Source organism: Tupaia chinensis, unplaced genomic scaffold, assembly GCF_000334495.1.
Source record: "Tupaia chinensis unplaced genomic scaffold, TupChi_1.0 Scaffold144025_1, whole genome shotgun sequence".
Taxonomy (NCBI): Eukaryota; Metazoa; Chordata; class Mammalia; order Scandentia; family Tupaiidae; genus Tupaia; species Tupaia belangeri.
Window position 1 is genome coordinate 343158 of NW_006203877.1, and position 16663 is coordinate 359820.

A 16663-nucleotide genomic window follows, 5' to 3' on the forward strand; every position below is an offset into this window, starting at 1 on the left:
GCAATGTAATTTTACCGGAGGCCATTTTTTATTGCAGACTTGAGTTCACCGCTCTGAGCTGCTCCAGGTCACGGGTCTGAGGCGTCTCCCTTTACCAGATAATTCTTTAGCAAAAACAAAAAAACAAAACAAAAAAAACCTGTTTTATTTATTCCTTAAATATTTACACAAATAGAAATATACAAAATTTATTTCTTAAATATTTACACAAATAGAAATATACAAAAACATCTGTATACTAGAAATACATATAAATGTTTGCATCTCGTTGGGCAACTTGTCAGTTATTCAATGCTGTGTTTTAGAAATCCACCTTTGGTGATAAATGTAAATGCTTAATTTGATTCTGTTTGCTCTCTGTAGCATTCTAACATTTGACTATGTGCATCTGATCTGTCCATTCCTTCCTGGTGTCATTTAAGACATCTTCAACCCGTTTGTTATTACAGTCAGTGTTTCAGTGACATCTAAATACATACTACTTTTATCACTTTCAATTTGTCAAATGTGGGCCCACCTCTTTTGGTTTATTTCTTTTCCAAGATGACCTTTTTTTTTTAACTTTTCACTCCCCTTTAATTTGTCACAGCTCTCTGCTGTCTTTGAGCAGATATTTCTTAAGATGTTCTTCAATATTTTCATTTATTCCCAGTGAAATCAGTGTTGGTACATTTCCTTGTTCGTAGTTACCTGGACGCCCCTTTATTTTTTATGCTGTTAATTTTTCCTCATATGACATGTTTTACCATATAATTAACTATTTTACTCCTTCTAAATATTCTTAGCACACAGTGATAATATTAGACGTAATGAGTAAACCAAGGGGGTTCACAAAGACCTCCTTATTTGCCCTGACCAAGTCATGGGAGACACAGGAGCATTACAGTATCTGAGAAATTGTAGGTGGTAAAACTGGCTGCAGACGTTTTGACTCCTAATCCAGACTCCAACCAATTGTCTGATCCTTTATTCCAAACCCAGCCCAACTTCTTCCAAGACGAAGTTATCTACGTCACAATTGCTCAACCTCTGATACCTATTTACTGCCTTTGATTGAGTTATTTACTACTCTGTGACTCTACAGTATCTTGTCGACCGTGTACATTCTCCTGAATTTACTGTAATAAGTTAGTATTTTTCTCTTAACTTCAACAGATACATGACCCTCCTCTATTAAAATGGAATTCTCTTTTAGTCAACACTACCCAAGTTACTGTTCCTTTCTCCATAATTCCTACAGACCTCTTTCAGAGAAATGAGCACGGTTTACAATGGTATATCTGTGCTTTTTGTCCTCTCTTATTAGAATATACATTTTAAAGAGGTAGAAATCATGTCTATATGGAGATGTCATTGTGTCTCTAGCATTTACACAGTATCTGATCCAAAAATGACTCTCAGTAAATACTTCTCAAACTGTTAAATAACTGGGTTATTTTCATGTGTCAGCACTGTGGATTTCAAAATAGATTTCAAGGTTAATGACACAATAAAACTTAAGCTAAAAAACCCATAAAGTACCCACTAGGGACCAAATACTTTAAGGTTTTTTTTTATTCTTATAAAACTATATAATAGGTATTATGATTCCCATTTGTGCATGATTAAATTAATATGCAAGGAATTTAAGCAAATATCTTAAAACTTAGCTGCTAATCACTGAGCTGAACTTTAATCCCGTTTCCTTCTGACTCTAAGCTAAGACTTGTCTCCTGCTCCACACTGCCCTAGGGTAAATACTTCTGCCTTGTAGATAACTCAATCTTCATCAACCCTGCGATTGAAATTCTTTGAACTGTAGTGTGCTTCTCTGTCCTCTCTCTCCACGCACTGACATGCACATCGAGGAAACAATTGATTCTTGTCAGTGGTATCATATTTACATTATGTGTGTTTCAATTTCCTTGTCACGAAAATGTCTGGAATTCTGATGATATATAGCTTAAAGACATCTCATCTTCATAAATCTTAGACCAGAACTATTGGGGTGCAGTCACTTTGTAGAGGTCACATTGAGTGCCCATAAACTGATGGTTTCTGGAGCCAGAAGGCGGTGTAGGGGTTACAGTGCTGGACTCCCACATGGCTGACCATAGTTCAAGTCCTGGACCTGGTGGCTTGAAACTGACGCCAGGCACATGTGAGTGTGCTTGCTCAAAATCCCAAGAGGATAATGGAGAAGGGATTGAAGCATGACGATCCCCCTGAGGGATGATTTCTCATTTTCTCTCTCTCTCTGTGTCCCTAGTGAGCACACACACCCTATGGCAAAAACCTCTCCCCAAAAAACCAACAAACAACAACTAACGTGTTCCTGGATTGTTCAGTCTTTGAAATTGAATGGCATGCCTTTATCTAATGTTTGGGAAAGAACTGTAATGAAGAGAAAATGTTTCCAGCGCATATAGCAAGAGAGTGAGACCTGAGCTGTTATAGAGCCATCATGTTTAGTGTTTGAAGATAGGACCTGAGATCCAAAAAGATTAAATAACAGGGACAAGGCCAGGCAGCTTGCCAATGGCACAGCAAGCAGCATGCAAACCACTTCCTCCTATGCATATTATTTATGGGTTACCGTGTGTGCTGGTGGCATAGCCGGTGGCATTCAAATCACTATACAACACACCACTTATTTCTGACTATTTCCCTAACAAACAGTTCATAAAGAATAAATTCCAGTGTTTTATCTAAGTTTGACGAGTTCTTTATTCTTGACTTTTGCCTAAGTTTTTCCTTTAGTTCCGATGCCCATATTCACATTAAGTGCTTGGTTCTGTAAGTCTTATCCTTTCTCCACAAAGTCTATGAGTAATACTAATTGGATAGTAAATTATTATTCTACAAAAGGCAAATTCTTGCCCATTTGAGAACCTAGGAAACTAGAAACCCCAGATAAACTTGCCATCCTTGGGGAGTACAAGTCTGGAGGTGGGATCTACATGGTCTGGAAATCTTAACCGTGCTCATAGCTTATGATCTTAAATTTATGCAAGAATCCAATAAGTCCTTTATTGTGCATCTACTTGGGTGAAGGAATTTACTCACAGAAATGACATGTAGCTTGCCAATAATGAGTTCACAGTGTGTGAAGTAGATATGCGGAAAGACAGATAATTAAAATAGTATGAAATGATATATATGGTGAGAACTTCCTAGAAAAGTACAGAACAAATAATGTGAAGAACTTGTCATTAAGGTTGCTTCTTGGGGCCAGTAAATAGAACGGTGGTTCAAGTGCTAGATTCCAACATGGCTGACCACAGTTTGAGTCCCAGACCTGGTGGCTTGCTTGCTCACTTTCCCTTTCTCTCTCTCTCTTCCTTCCTCGCTTTCCCTTTTCTGTCTTGCTCACTCTCTGTCATCAAATTAAAACTAATAATAATAAATACTTTAAAAAAAAATTCTCCCAAATTTTAACAAAAATAGAAAAGGTTGCTTCTCACAGGAGGCCTGGGTTGGTTCACCTGCTCATAATAGAACATGACACAGTAAAAATGAATGAGGAAGATCCCAACATACTGGTATTTTATACACAGTGCATGAGAATATATATAGTGCTTTTATCAAATAAAGGCAGTAGAAATAAGAACATGTGTTTGCATATTAATTTTTATTAAAGAAATAAGTACAAGTGCAAGTAAGGCAGGAATCTAATGAAAATTCATCTCTAATAAAGGAGAAACAAGCATAAACAGCTTTTTTTTTTTGGAGAGGTTTTTCGCTATAGAGCGCATGCGCTCGTCAGCCAGACAGAGAGAGACAGAGAGACAGAAAGCGAGAAATCACCCCCCAGGGGGGTGGTCACACCACAATCCCTTCTCCTCCATTCTCCTCTCGGGATCTTGGGCACGCACGCACACGCGCCCGGCGTGAGTTTTAAGCCACCGGGTCCGGGACACGAACCGCGATCGACTACGTGGGAGTCCAGTGACATAGCCATTATGCTATCTGCTGGGTCCCAAGCATAAACAGTTTTTTGCATTTGCAGCATCTCATTTTGCATAAAGAAATGGCTAAATAAATTCATCTAGTGTCATTGTTGCCTACAGAGCCCCACTCTCTCCTTATTCCAGAAGTAATCATATACTCATATACACGGTTCTGTGTATTTGTGGACTTCTATAATTTCGGTATAATCTTCTCTGGCCATATAGCGGGTTCTGGTGTCTTCTCGTTGAACATTTTGGTGTGTGTTCATCCCAATCCCAAGCGTTTATTATAATAGTCACTTCATTGCTACTATTGCACATCAGAAATGGTTGCATTCAGAGTGAAAAATTGGTGAAATTATGAGACAATAAATATTTTAAGAATTATTTGCTAGGGGCCAGAAGGTGTCATGGTGGTTAAGGTGCTGGACTCCCACATGGGCAACCATGGTTCGAATCCCAGACCTGGCAGCTTACCTTCTCACTCTCCTTTTATTTCTTCCTTTCTCTCTCTCTGGTCAAATTGAATAATAATAATAAATAAATTAAATTGAATTAAATAATTCTTTAAAAAAAGGATTATTTCCAGCATCCAAGGAAACTTTAAAAGGTATAAGAATCTATGACTCAGCAATTTTACTTGGTATCCACCACAGAAACACACCCATATGCACATACACGCATATACATACATACATGGAGGCATGTCAATGGAATGTTCACAGCATTACTGTTCACAATAAAGGATCTTTAGAAGTATTTATACTGCCAGAGGAAAATAGATAACCACCCAAAATTAACTATGTGCTATGAAAGCAGTTACAAATAATTTGGTAAATTAAAATAGAAAACTCTTCAGGATACAGTGTTGAGTGAATAAAGTATAGCAAAGAGACATATACAGATCAAAAATAGCATTACACTTTGATTATGTATTTTGGATACATGTATATAGCTATGTAAATACAGAACAAAAAATACAACAGGACAACACTTACTATCATAGAGGACTCTAGAAATGAGAATGATGGTCAGGCATAATTTTAACTATTATCTGTTTATATGAATACACATGTGTATTTCTTGTGTATTTAAAATTAAATACAATTTTAAGTTTATTTATTTTTATTTATGGTAAAGAGTATGTACATGTGGAGAGAGAGAAGAATCCTTGACAGGGTCTCATCACACCATGACCCTCTTCCCACAGGCCTTGGGCTCATTGGGATCTTGAGTATGTGCACAGATGCTGGGTGTACTTACTTCCCAACCCAGGGGTCTGAATCTATCAGTCAGGTCTGAATCCACTACAAATCCGAATACCCAAATCAGCACAACGACTCAGTTTGCCAATAGGCTGGGCAAAAAAAAAAAAAAAAATGTAAAGGAATGAAAATAGATACCCCAGATTGCCTATCCAATAGTTTCCAATTCTGGGGTACCTTCTACATGATTCTTGACAGGGTGCACAGCAGGACCAGAAACTCCCTCATCAGCAAGTTCTCTCTGTTCCATTTCTCTCCCGTTTCACTTTTATCACTGCTTCAACTGTACTTATAGTCAGGTCCTAAAACATGATTCAGATTTGAGTACTTGGCTCAGCTAAAAAGGCTGGTTCTGGGAATGACCTAGAAGTAAACCCTAAGGATAAAATTTTGCAACTGGGCCACTTGCAAGTCAGATAGCAACAAGGATGCATTGCAGATGCTGCAGGGGCTGGGGCTAATCTCCTATTGGCCGCAACATCATTGTCACTGAGGCTCAGTGGAGTAAATTGGGATGAGGTTCCGACAGAGGGGAAAACACAAGCTTATACATTAGCCCTAGTGTTTGGCAAAAAATTGGAAATTATTAATAAAAAGCAATATGATACTGAATAGCTTTTTATTAACTTCTTAGATACTGTGAAGAAAAAAAGTGAAAACTGGGAATAAGCAGTTAGCGTAATGGCTATGTCGCTGGACTCCCACGTAGTCGACCGCGGTTCGCGTCCCGGACCCGGTGGCTTAGAACTCACGCCGGGCGCATGTGCGTGCGTGCCCAAGATCCCGAGAGGAGAATGGAGGAGAAGGGATTGTGGCGTGACCATCCCCCCTGGGGGGTGATTTCTCGCTTTCTGTCTCTATGTCTCTGTCTGTCTGGCGAGCGCACGCGCCCTATAGCGAAAAACCTCTCCAAAAAAAAAAAAAAAAAAAAGAAAAAGAATGAGAGATTCAGTCAGTCAACTATCAACAAGAGGCATGTAGAGAAAATGAGAAGGCTCACCTGGTAGCATTTTTTGGAACAAAAACTTTATTCAGTTCATCCCAAAAACATGGATGAGATAAATTTCAGTTGCAATTTCACACGTACCAAAAATAAAAGTAATATTTATAACGTAATATTTATAAACTAATGAAAAACCACAATTTCACGAAAGATTGTAAACATTTGGCACACTAGGCAGACTTTCATTCAGGCAAAATGCTCTTTATATGACAGATATATTAACAAATACACATTATTGTGAACTATTTCAGACAATACAAAAATAAGCTTTGCTTCATTTCTCTGAGAGCAAAAGTTTATTATTTATGACCTTTTTTTCTTTTTTGTCTCACATCCATCATTTACCCACTCTCTATCAATTACTTTACCCCCTTACTATCATCAGCATCCACACCAATCCTCTCCACTATTATATCTTCAGCTCTCTCAACTTGCCATAAAATGCAGACACTCAGTACAATTGAGTGGGGATATACAATGTGTATCTTTTAAAGTCTATCTCAGTGTGGTCAGCATTAAATCATCTATAATCATCCATTTTGAGTCAAGCAATGAGATCTCATTGTTTCTTGTAACCATGTAATATTCCATAGTATCTATATGCCAGTTTTTTTTTTTTTTGAGAGGTTTTTGCTATAGGGCGTGTGCACTCGCCAGACAGACAGAGACAGAGAGACAAAAAGCGAGAAATCACCCCCCAGGGGGGATGGCCACGCCACAATCCCTTCTCCTCCATTCTTCTCTGGGGATCTTGGGCATGCATGCACACGCGCCCAGCGTGAGCTTTAAGGCACCACGGGTCCAGGACAAAAACCACGGTCGACTACATGAGAATCCAGCGACATAGCCATTACGCTAACTGCTGGTCCCTATATGCCAGTTTTTCAACCTAGCCATCGGTTTTGGACACTTAGGTTTGTCCCATGTTTCAGCGATTATAAATAATGCAGCAATAAACATGGATGTGCAGATGTCTTTCCAACTGAGTGTTCTTTTCTCCTTTGGGTGGATGCCAAGAAGTGGATTTGCTGACTCATATGGAAGACCTATTTGTAGGTTTTTGAGAAATCTCCATATTGTTTTCCACAGAGGTGAACTAATTTACATTCCTACCAAGAGATTGCATTTTTTTAAGTTTTTTTTTTTTAAATAGCATTTTTTCCCTGCAATCTGAGAGAAAACTATGCTCAAAACCCTATAATAGTATCTGATTATAAGGACACTGAACACTCAACTATAGAAAAGATGCTGAATATACAACTCTTTGAATGATATATTAACATTGTGGCTTCTATAAGTAAGGAGTGGTAGCTGAAACCTGAAGTGGGTATATTTGATAAACTATAGAAAAGATGCTGAATATACAACTGTGAATGATACATTAACATTGTGGCTTCTATAGGGAAGGAATGGTAGCTGAAACCTGAAGTGGGTATATTTGATAGATATATTGAGAGCTTTAAATCCCAGAATTTCCTGAGCCATTGGGTTAAGAAAGTGACCCATGCATCCTTGCTAGAAGAAAACAGCCTTCAGTTGCCTAAAGACTATACAATGTTTCCCCAGGTGCCTCCTTAAGATCCATCCATTACCTTCCGTCATTGTTTCTTAAGTCAGATCTCAGTATAATGGAATGGGAAAGTAGAATCTTTGCTCTGGAAAAAAAAAAAAATAACATGTTTAACATGTTCACCCAAAGAGCTGTAGTACCTGGTAGCATAGCTATCACAAGGAGATATTTTACATTAGATCAGAAAATTGCCTTGAGAGAAACCAAAGGTCATTCCCTTCATTAAAGAAAATGCTATAGCATTGGTATCATTGAGGCCAACTCAAACATAGCTGTTCCCTGTAGTGCACACTGGTGGAAAGAGATGTTGTGAAGAGACTGGGATCTCTCGCATCATGGGATTAGTAGGGCTTTAGCATGGTAAGAACGGGACTTGGATGTTAAACATCAGAATTAAGGTGGATGTAATCTTCCTAAGTGACAGCAAGAATGACAACCAGGGAATCTTGGCTAAGATCTGTAGCAGTGAACATAAATAATTGTAATCCCAGGAACAAGATAGAAAGCATTGTTGATTTATACAAATGACAGAAGTCAAGTGAGTAGACGGCTGGTGTCTATGTTGGCAAAGGAAAATCACAACCTCTCATTAACCCGGATCTGAGTCAGTCCCGGACAACACCCTGATTTCAGTCTGAGGTAACCCTGAGCAGAGGAACCATTTCACCTGTGCCTGGACATGCAGAAACTGTAAGATAATAAGTGGATAATTTTTAAGTTATAAATTTATGGTATTTTGTTATGCAGCCGTAGAAGACGAAATCACTCAGCCCATCCATCCTTGATCAAACATTCAAGTATTTTTAGTTGGTCGATAAGTTTAGTGTGTGGTCCGGAACACGAAGATGTTTGGTAGCAGGTTCCGACTATGATGCAGCATGTTTGTTCACTTGGATCAAATGACCCAGCTGATCTCATGGTACTAGAGATGACTGTGTTATATTAGAACTGTCTATTTTGAGTAAGTTCCCAAGGAGAGTTACAGCAGACTTCCAGGTACTAGAGCAAGGCCAGGTCCCCTGGGGCAGAGAAATGCTCACTATTTGCATTACAACTTTCGTCACACTACCAGTTCTGGCAAAAACTGTCTAACCATGGGATACTAAATTGCAATGAGACCAGGAATGTCAATGTGAGCTAGATATTGTCAGACCCCACCTTATAAGGACAAGCAAATTCAGTAAAAAGTTTCAGTCGTAACTCTGGAAACGATACATTTAGGATGTATCTAAGCAATATAGAGGTCCAAATAATTTACACAAATGAATGGACCGGAATATTTATTATCCATCTCTTTTGCGTGGCTACATCTCTCTCGGCTCACAAGCTCACCCTGATGGGAGAAATCTTGGGTCTGTTTCATAGATAAGTTCACTCAGTTGTTTTATGTCAGCCACAAATGAACTGTGGTCAGACTCTAGCCTTGTTCCAGAGGTGACATTCAAGTACAGCAAGGAAGGGAAATCCCCCCAGTAGAGAATTCAAACAATTAATGTGTTCTTCACTTTCATCTAGAAGACTTGTTTATAAAAAACGAATGTGCAATGGCATCAACCACAGCTAAACAAGAGCATGGTGACTGTGAACTTGGATATTTAGGAGTGAAAATTGTCTGCTTTGGCAGATAAGCAATGAAGACTAGCAGGAGTGCTGGAGGGGAGGGAAACCTAGATTAGGTGGTGAAGGAAGGAAAAGATGCATATTATTTATGACCCCAGAACCTGCTGTGGCAGCTGGAACTATTATTTGTCTCACTGAACTTTTGGTTTAAAGTAATTTTTAGAGACTGTGGTCAGCTACCATCTTCAAATATCAGTGGTAGAAAGGATTCAATGTGGAGCATGGATGGTTGCAAGACACTGGTGATGCCATGCCCCATGTCTTCAGTCCACCCTTGAGCTAATGTACAGCCATAATGGACAGAGTCCTCCATGCTGGTAGATTCCCCTCTGGCTCTTCTCTGCCTGAAGGTTTTCTCTAAAGCCCTGGGAAATGGGAAACTGTTCAGCCCAAATGTAGGGCAACCCTAAATTACTAGAGATTTAACGCCCTCAGTGGCAACCCTCAATTCACGAGAAATGGGAGCCAGTGAACAAATTTTTCCATTTGTCAAGTCAAGTTTTTCATGTGTTTCTGGATTCTGCAGATGCTTTTCAGTTACTATAGAACTGACTTCTCAGGGCTCTTCTTTTATATACTTTTGAAAAATGGTGTACTCTTAAAAATTATGAGGTTGACAACTGTTTTTCCATAAGTTTTTTCCCCAAATCATTGGATTAGTATAATTATTATAATTTATAGATTACCATGTATGTCATCACCATAAATTATAAATTTATCATTTTAATTATCAGCAATATAGTTTTAGAAAACTTTGTAACAGTTGATTTTGCTTATTCCATTTTTAGAAAATATTTACCATGTAATCTAATAGGAAAACTTGGTTAGCATTTTTAAATAATTTCTACTGGCAGGAAAACTGTTACTTAGTATTTTTCCCTTGTAATAATAAATATTTCCTTTCTAAGTTATAATTCTAAGACATACATATGGATATGAGGATAGATAGATAGACAGATATAGGTATATAACAAGGAATGAAACAAGCAATTGACTTACAATCCATTATGTAGATATATAATCAGGCATAGTTCCCTGAATTGAGTGTTTGTCTGGATGACACAAAGCTCCAACTCCTTTAGTAGTCCATGAAACTTCCCCTTTGTTTTGCTGTTGTCAATCCTTTTCTCAAAAGAATGCATTTAAGAACTGTTTCCTTGTTAGGGGGAGGAAGTGGGCATTTCAGTCCATGGCAGTAGATTCAGGATGGATGAGGGTCATTCCTCTTTTCTGAAAAGGGCAATTTTAGAAAAGGAAATAAGAAAAAAAAAAGTATTTGTGTGTGTGTGTGTGTGTGTGTGTGTGTGTGTGTGTCTGTGTGTGTGTGTGTGTGTATGTGTGTGTGTGAGTGTGTGTGAGATGCATCCACCTACTGGAGAGAGACAGAGAGAGGGAAAGTGAGAAATCATCTCCTGGGGTATGGCCATGGTGCAATACTTTCTCCTCTATTTTCCTCTTGGGATTTTGGACACACACATGTGCCCAGTGTGATTTTCAAGCTGCCAGGGTCAGGGACTCAAACCATAGCCTGCCATGTGGAAGTCTAACACCTTAACCATCATGTCACTTGCTGGCCCCTGGGTGTTTTTACGTAATAGAGAAAAAAAAAAGAAAAAAGAAAAGCATGATTTCAATAAAGGAAAAATACCATTAACAGGACTGTAATGTAAAGAATCATTAAAAATTAGTCTCCTAGTAACCCAAGCTTGGTGTTAGAAGAGAAGATTCAACAATGACAAGATATTGGATATTAATTAAATGGCATGCTATTTCTGAACCCCATGTTTTTCATCTATAAAACAAGAATAAGAATATTCAACTTACAGGGTTGCGGTGACAACTAAAAGAAAAAATTTATGGAACCAGCAGTTAGCATAATGGCTATGTCGCTGGACTCCCATGTAGTTGACCATGGTTCGCATCCCGGACCCGGTGGCTTAAAACTCACGCTGGGTGCGTGTGCGTGCGTGCCCAAGATCCCGAGTGGAGAATGGAGGAGAAGGGACTGCGGCGTGGCCATCTCCCCTGAGGGGTGATTTCTCGATTTCTGTCTCTCTGTCTCTGTCTCTCTCTGTCTGTCTGGCGAGCGTACACACCCTATAGCAAAAACCTCTCCAAAAAGAAAAAAGAAAAAAAGAAAGAATTTATGAGAGATGTTATGAACTTTAACAATGTATACAATTTTAGGAATTATTACTATAGATGATCCATCTTTAGACATGCAAGAAAATAATCATTTATTTTAAAAAAAAAACATAATGCAAAAGTAGGAAATTTCCAAATTCCCACCTTTAATGAACCTAGTGTTTCTAAGAAGGAAGGCAGGCTCCAACACTGTCAGCAGCAGGTCTGTTCTGTAAATACCGCAGTTCGGTTACTTACCCTACTCAGCTTAATACTGCACTGTCCTAATCAAGCGATACAAGTAAAAGCTTGTGTAGCTAGACGGTAATAGAGAGCTCATTCAATAGAAAGCTAAAAGCGCAGGATGAACAGAGCATGAACAGAAAATAACCTACCTGAACAAAGCAACAATAATATTTGGCCTTTATCTGAAAATGATTTTATATCCAGAGGTGCTTTTTCCTTAAATAAAATGCAGCTGTATTTTATGTTTCCTTTTATTGTACATTATGTACTGATAAACAGATAGGCCAAGAACATGATGGGGGGAGAGAGGGGGGATACACCTAAAACTAAAATGAATTAAGGCAGTAATGAAATAGTCCAATTTTCCACTTTTAAAGGCCTAAACAGATATTTCCTCCTCACTTACTGATTAGAGGCAATTGGAGTACTTTGCCTGGCAATCTTGTATAATTTTAAAACTATCATATGAGCTGATAACCTCTAATAACTACCAGTATTACACAGCATAAAAATAAAGGTCAAATACTATAGTTTGAATGTTAAATAAGGTAAAACTTTAAAAGAGCAAATTCTGCTTTCTTAAAACAATTTACTGTATATATGACTGTAAATAAGAAATCATAAAATAAAAAAAAAAATTCAATGCGCTCCCAAACCATACAGCAAGTTGTACTTTCTAGTGTTCAATAAAATGATCATTCTGTCATAACTGGGTTACTTTTCTCCTAACCTATAATGCTGCAGGGCTTAGGTGCGACTGATTCTCACCCTACAGTCTTGCAGAGACTGCCTTCACCTTCATACCCAAAATTCCAGCAGAGAGTTTTCCAAAGCAGATAAAAATGTTTGTTAATGATAAAAGTACCTAACACCAGCATCGTGCATACACTATCAAAAAGGAAACCTAGAGTTTTCCCACTCCAAAAGATTGTACCTGCGAGTGCTAAGAAGGTCATTTTCTTTCTTTTTCCTATAAACTTGCCACAGGGCACATAAACGCACCAAAAACAGAGAGAGAGAGAGAGAGAAACCCCCCAGGGAAGATGATCATGTTGCAATCCCTTCTCTTACATTCTCCTTTTGAGATTTTGGGCACATACTCACATCCACCTGGCATGTTTTCAAGCTGCTTGGGTCTAGGACCTAAACAGCACACCAGCCATGTGGGATTCAGCTACCTTAACTACCATGCCATCAGCTGGCCCTAAGGAGGTCATTTCTGAATGTCATTAATAAAACTGTGCTTTGAATTATCCTAGTTTTATCCTCTTCATTAGCCACATATATATATATATATATATATATATATATATATATACACACCAGGTGTCAGGAAAAACTGCTGACCCTGCCCCCAAATCCCTTTTGCCAGTAACCATTTGATATTTGTAATGTTATCGTTGGTTGTAATGATCATGTGTTTGTATGCCATGTTGTGGATGTCCTGATTAGAATGCAGATGGAATTAGAGGAAAAACTTCTTTAACAATTAATACTTCCAATACACTATTATATCAGATTACCTACCAAATAGGGCCCAGGAGGTGGGATATCAACATTTTGGTGGAATAAACAAAGAGTTTAAGATCAGAAGGAAAAACTTATTCAAAGAGAAAAAGTCATGAGATCTAAGAGTTGAAAGGACTTTGGACAATTAGTTATCGAGTACTATTGGAAGATGAAAAAGGCAAAGAGTGAGCCAGAAAATTCACTACCTCAGAACTGTGCACCACCTAATCCTTCATCTAGTTGTACCCACCACCTCTGTCTGATGTAAGCAACTTCTTGGAGGCTCAAATAATTGCTGAATATTGACTCTGAAAAAGATCTTAGCAATTGTGACTGAGCACATGTACTTTAGGGGAGCTGTAAAATACTTCCTGTCTTGAGGAAGGGAAGACTGTTGCGAGAATGGACAGTTACCATTACTATGGGAGCAAGGGAGTGGGGATCATCCATGTGCCCGTGGCAGACCTGAGTCCTGGCACTCACGAGAGGCTAGGTTCTGCTGATGTCATTCTCTTCTTTCATAGAGGGGTAAAGGCTGCACAAAAAATAAGTGGCAAACCCAGGATCCAGCTTCTGCAATCCGTGGCTCCTTCTTTCTCAGGGATCGCATTATCTTTATAGGCTGGACACTCATCCTGACATCATTCTCCCTATAAATCCAAACTAAGGTAGAAATGTAGAAAATCAAAATTGTCAAATGACTTCTACAGGGGAGTATCTGAGGCCTGGCTTAACAGAGATGCCAAAGTTTCTCTACTGCTAAACATCATGTATGCTTTAGACTAACAACACTGAGATGAAAATAGTTTTAACAAGTTGGGTGATTCCTAATACCACCTGCCTCATAAATCAGTATAATGAGGGGAAACCTGAGTTAAACTGTAGCCATATAAAACCAGTATGTCCTATTAACCTTGTTCCTTGTCTGCGAATTTACTACTCTTTTAGAAAAGGTCATAGCCTTAATGAAAAACAGAATTATACAGTCAGAAGGAACTTTAATTTACCTTCCACACCCACAATGGAGTTTATCTTAGATGGGATTATCTATCACTTACTATCCATGCTCTTTTCTAAGAGAAAAACTTCATAAACAGGCTGAAGTTCTATTATGTAACAACACTTTTAAGAATACCAATGCATTGTACAGATGTAAGGGAGTATCATTCTTTATATTAAGGATAAAGAGAGTTCAAAATCTTCATCAGGAAATACAGTACAGTGTTTCATGTTTTCTTCTAGCACTTCTTTCTCATGGTCACCACAAATCTCTCCTTATTCTAGTTAATCCACTTCCTCCAATTACTTGTACAAATAAAAATGGACATTACAATCAAGAATGTCAGGTTTGAAAAAGATTTCCTAATTTATTGCTTTGTTTTCTTATATGAAGATACTAAGAACAGCTGAGGCCATAAACATAAATGCTTATAAGAGCTGGACAGATGAGATAATAAGAAAATCATTTGAGTCATAACAGCTTCCAGGGTCTGAGAAAAGCAGTGGTGCAAGCAGGATGATAGGCAGCAGCCAATGGGCAGCTCAGGGGGAGGAAAGGAAGGGACTAGGCATTGGGGTATGAGGGAGAGCTGGCCCACCTGAAGCCACCAGGACCCCATTGGGCCTACACAGAAATGCAAACCCATCACTGGCTGAATATTGAAAGGCCGAAATCCAAACGTAAATGAAATATGATTTTGAAATAGTTGTATCAATTTTTAAACACTGGAAAGGAAAATAAATAAAACCTACACTGCAAGCCTATTCCAGTCTATGCCCCACTAGTTTATGGCCTCTTAGCTTGGCTGCATGATTTCTAATTCTCCATGCTCCACTTTCTGTGTAAGAGGCTAGAACAGAACAGCTCAAGCCCCTTCAGTGGTTGTTCCCACCCACCCAGTTCCCACTCTCCCAGGCCTGAGCAGCAGCAGCTGCTTCAGTGAGGACCTGCTGACTAGCTATGGAGAGCACCTCTGTGCCTTCAGACTGTTCTGCAGCAGCAGGAAATTCAGGGGCTCATGAAGACCATTCACCCTGACATTCCTCCTTGATGATGGCCTTTTTGGTTGCTTTTCCCTTCAGTCTCTTCAGGATCTCTGTAGAAGTGGAGATCAGGCATGACTTCCCAGGGATATTCACAGGAAATGGAGCCAACAGACCCCTAATCAGGCCCACCCACTGAGTTTCCTCTTAGTTGCAGGAATGGCAATGCCCACATAGCCTGGAGGAAAAAGTATGTTTCACAGAGCCCTGTGAGGCAGGAAAAAGAAGGCGCCTCTGTGAGAGGCTGGTGACCAGCCTTGTAATTAACCACCAGGAGACATGGTTCTCCTAAGGCTCCATGGATCTGGTTAATGAAAATTCTTGTGGTGAAGCACCCCATCATAGGAATGGCCCAAATGGCAGCTCCAGATTTTAGAAACACACACTGGCTATGACATCTACAACAGCAGGGGCCACCCGCAGAAGCGCCTTCAGGGCCCTCTCAGGTGTAGATGCTATCAATTCCTTCCGTGGCTGTTTGGAAGCTAAGGCTGCTGTGACCTACTTAGGTCCTTTCTCCAAGGAATGAGAACATTCTCACCCTTTCTCTTCAGGACATGAATAACTCTGGACATTGTGAATTTTCCTTTATGTTATCCAGGGACCCAGGATAATGCTGTACGGGTAAACCCTCTCCAGCAGTGAGAAAAGTATATACCCCCTTATAAAAAAAAAAAAAAAAAAAAAACAAATTCTAAAATTCTAAAACTAGTCTATGATGTGGTGGTTAGGTGGCTGGATCCCACATGTCCAACCGAGTCCAGAACCAAGTGGCTTGAGAAACACTCTGGGCATATGTGCATTCATGTCCAAAATCCCAAGAGGAGAACAGAAGAGAAAGGATTGTGGTGTGACCATTCCCTTTTCTCACTTGGTCTCGCTCACTCTCTCTCTCCTCAGCAAGCACACACATCCTCTGGCAATGATTTTTTTTAAATTCCATACGTGTTCATGATGTGCCAAATTAGCACGTTCGCGTTTCCATTTTTAGTTGTCTTACAAAATGGGAATGCATTGTTTCTATCCACCTCCTTATCCTCTTAGTTTCGCTTAGAATTCAATGTTAAGAGGTTGCTCTTTGAAAGTCTGAGATTAAGGATACAGGTTGTAACAACAGAATAGGAGGAATCAGAATGAAGAGAAAATGCTACTTGTGATACTTTTTCAAGACCATGAATATTAGAACAGTGCAGTTTTTCATGGAGAATGTCAAGACTTTAGCTCACCGTTCAGATCTCTCATCCCTATGCAAAAGTTACCAATTAGGTCCCCTTTCTTGTTACTTTTTTCCACCTCTATGTTGTTTGGCTTATTTTCCAGGGAGTTCTTTCAAACTCTCTAACTTCTTCAGTAT

General features: G+C 39.1%; 1 pseudogene; it reads right to left on the reverse strand.

The window, feature by feature from the left end:
- LOC102483230 (chromobox protein homolog 3 pseudogene) overlaps positions 1-7799 on the reverse strand; it is an 8445-nt pseudogene extending 646 nt beyond the window's left edge.
- Positions 7800-16663: the final 8864 nt, after the last annotated feature.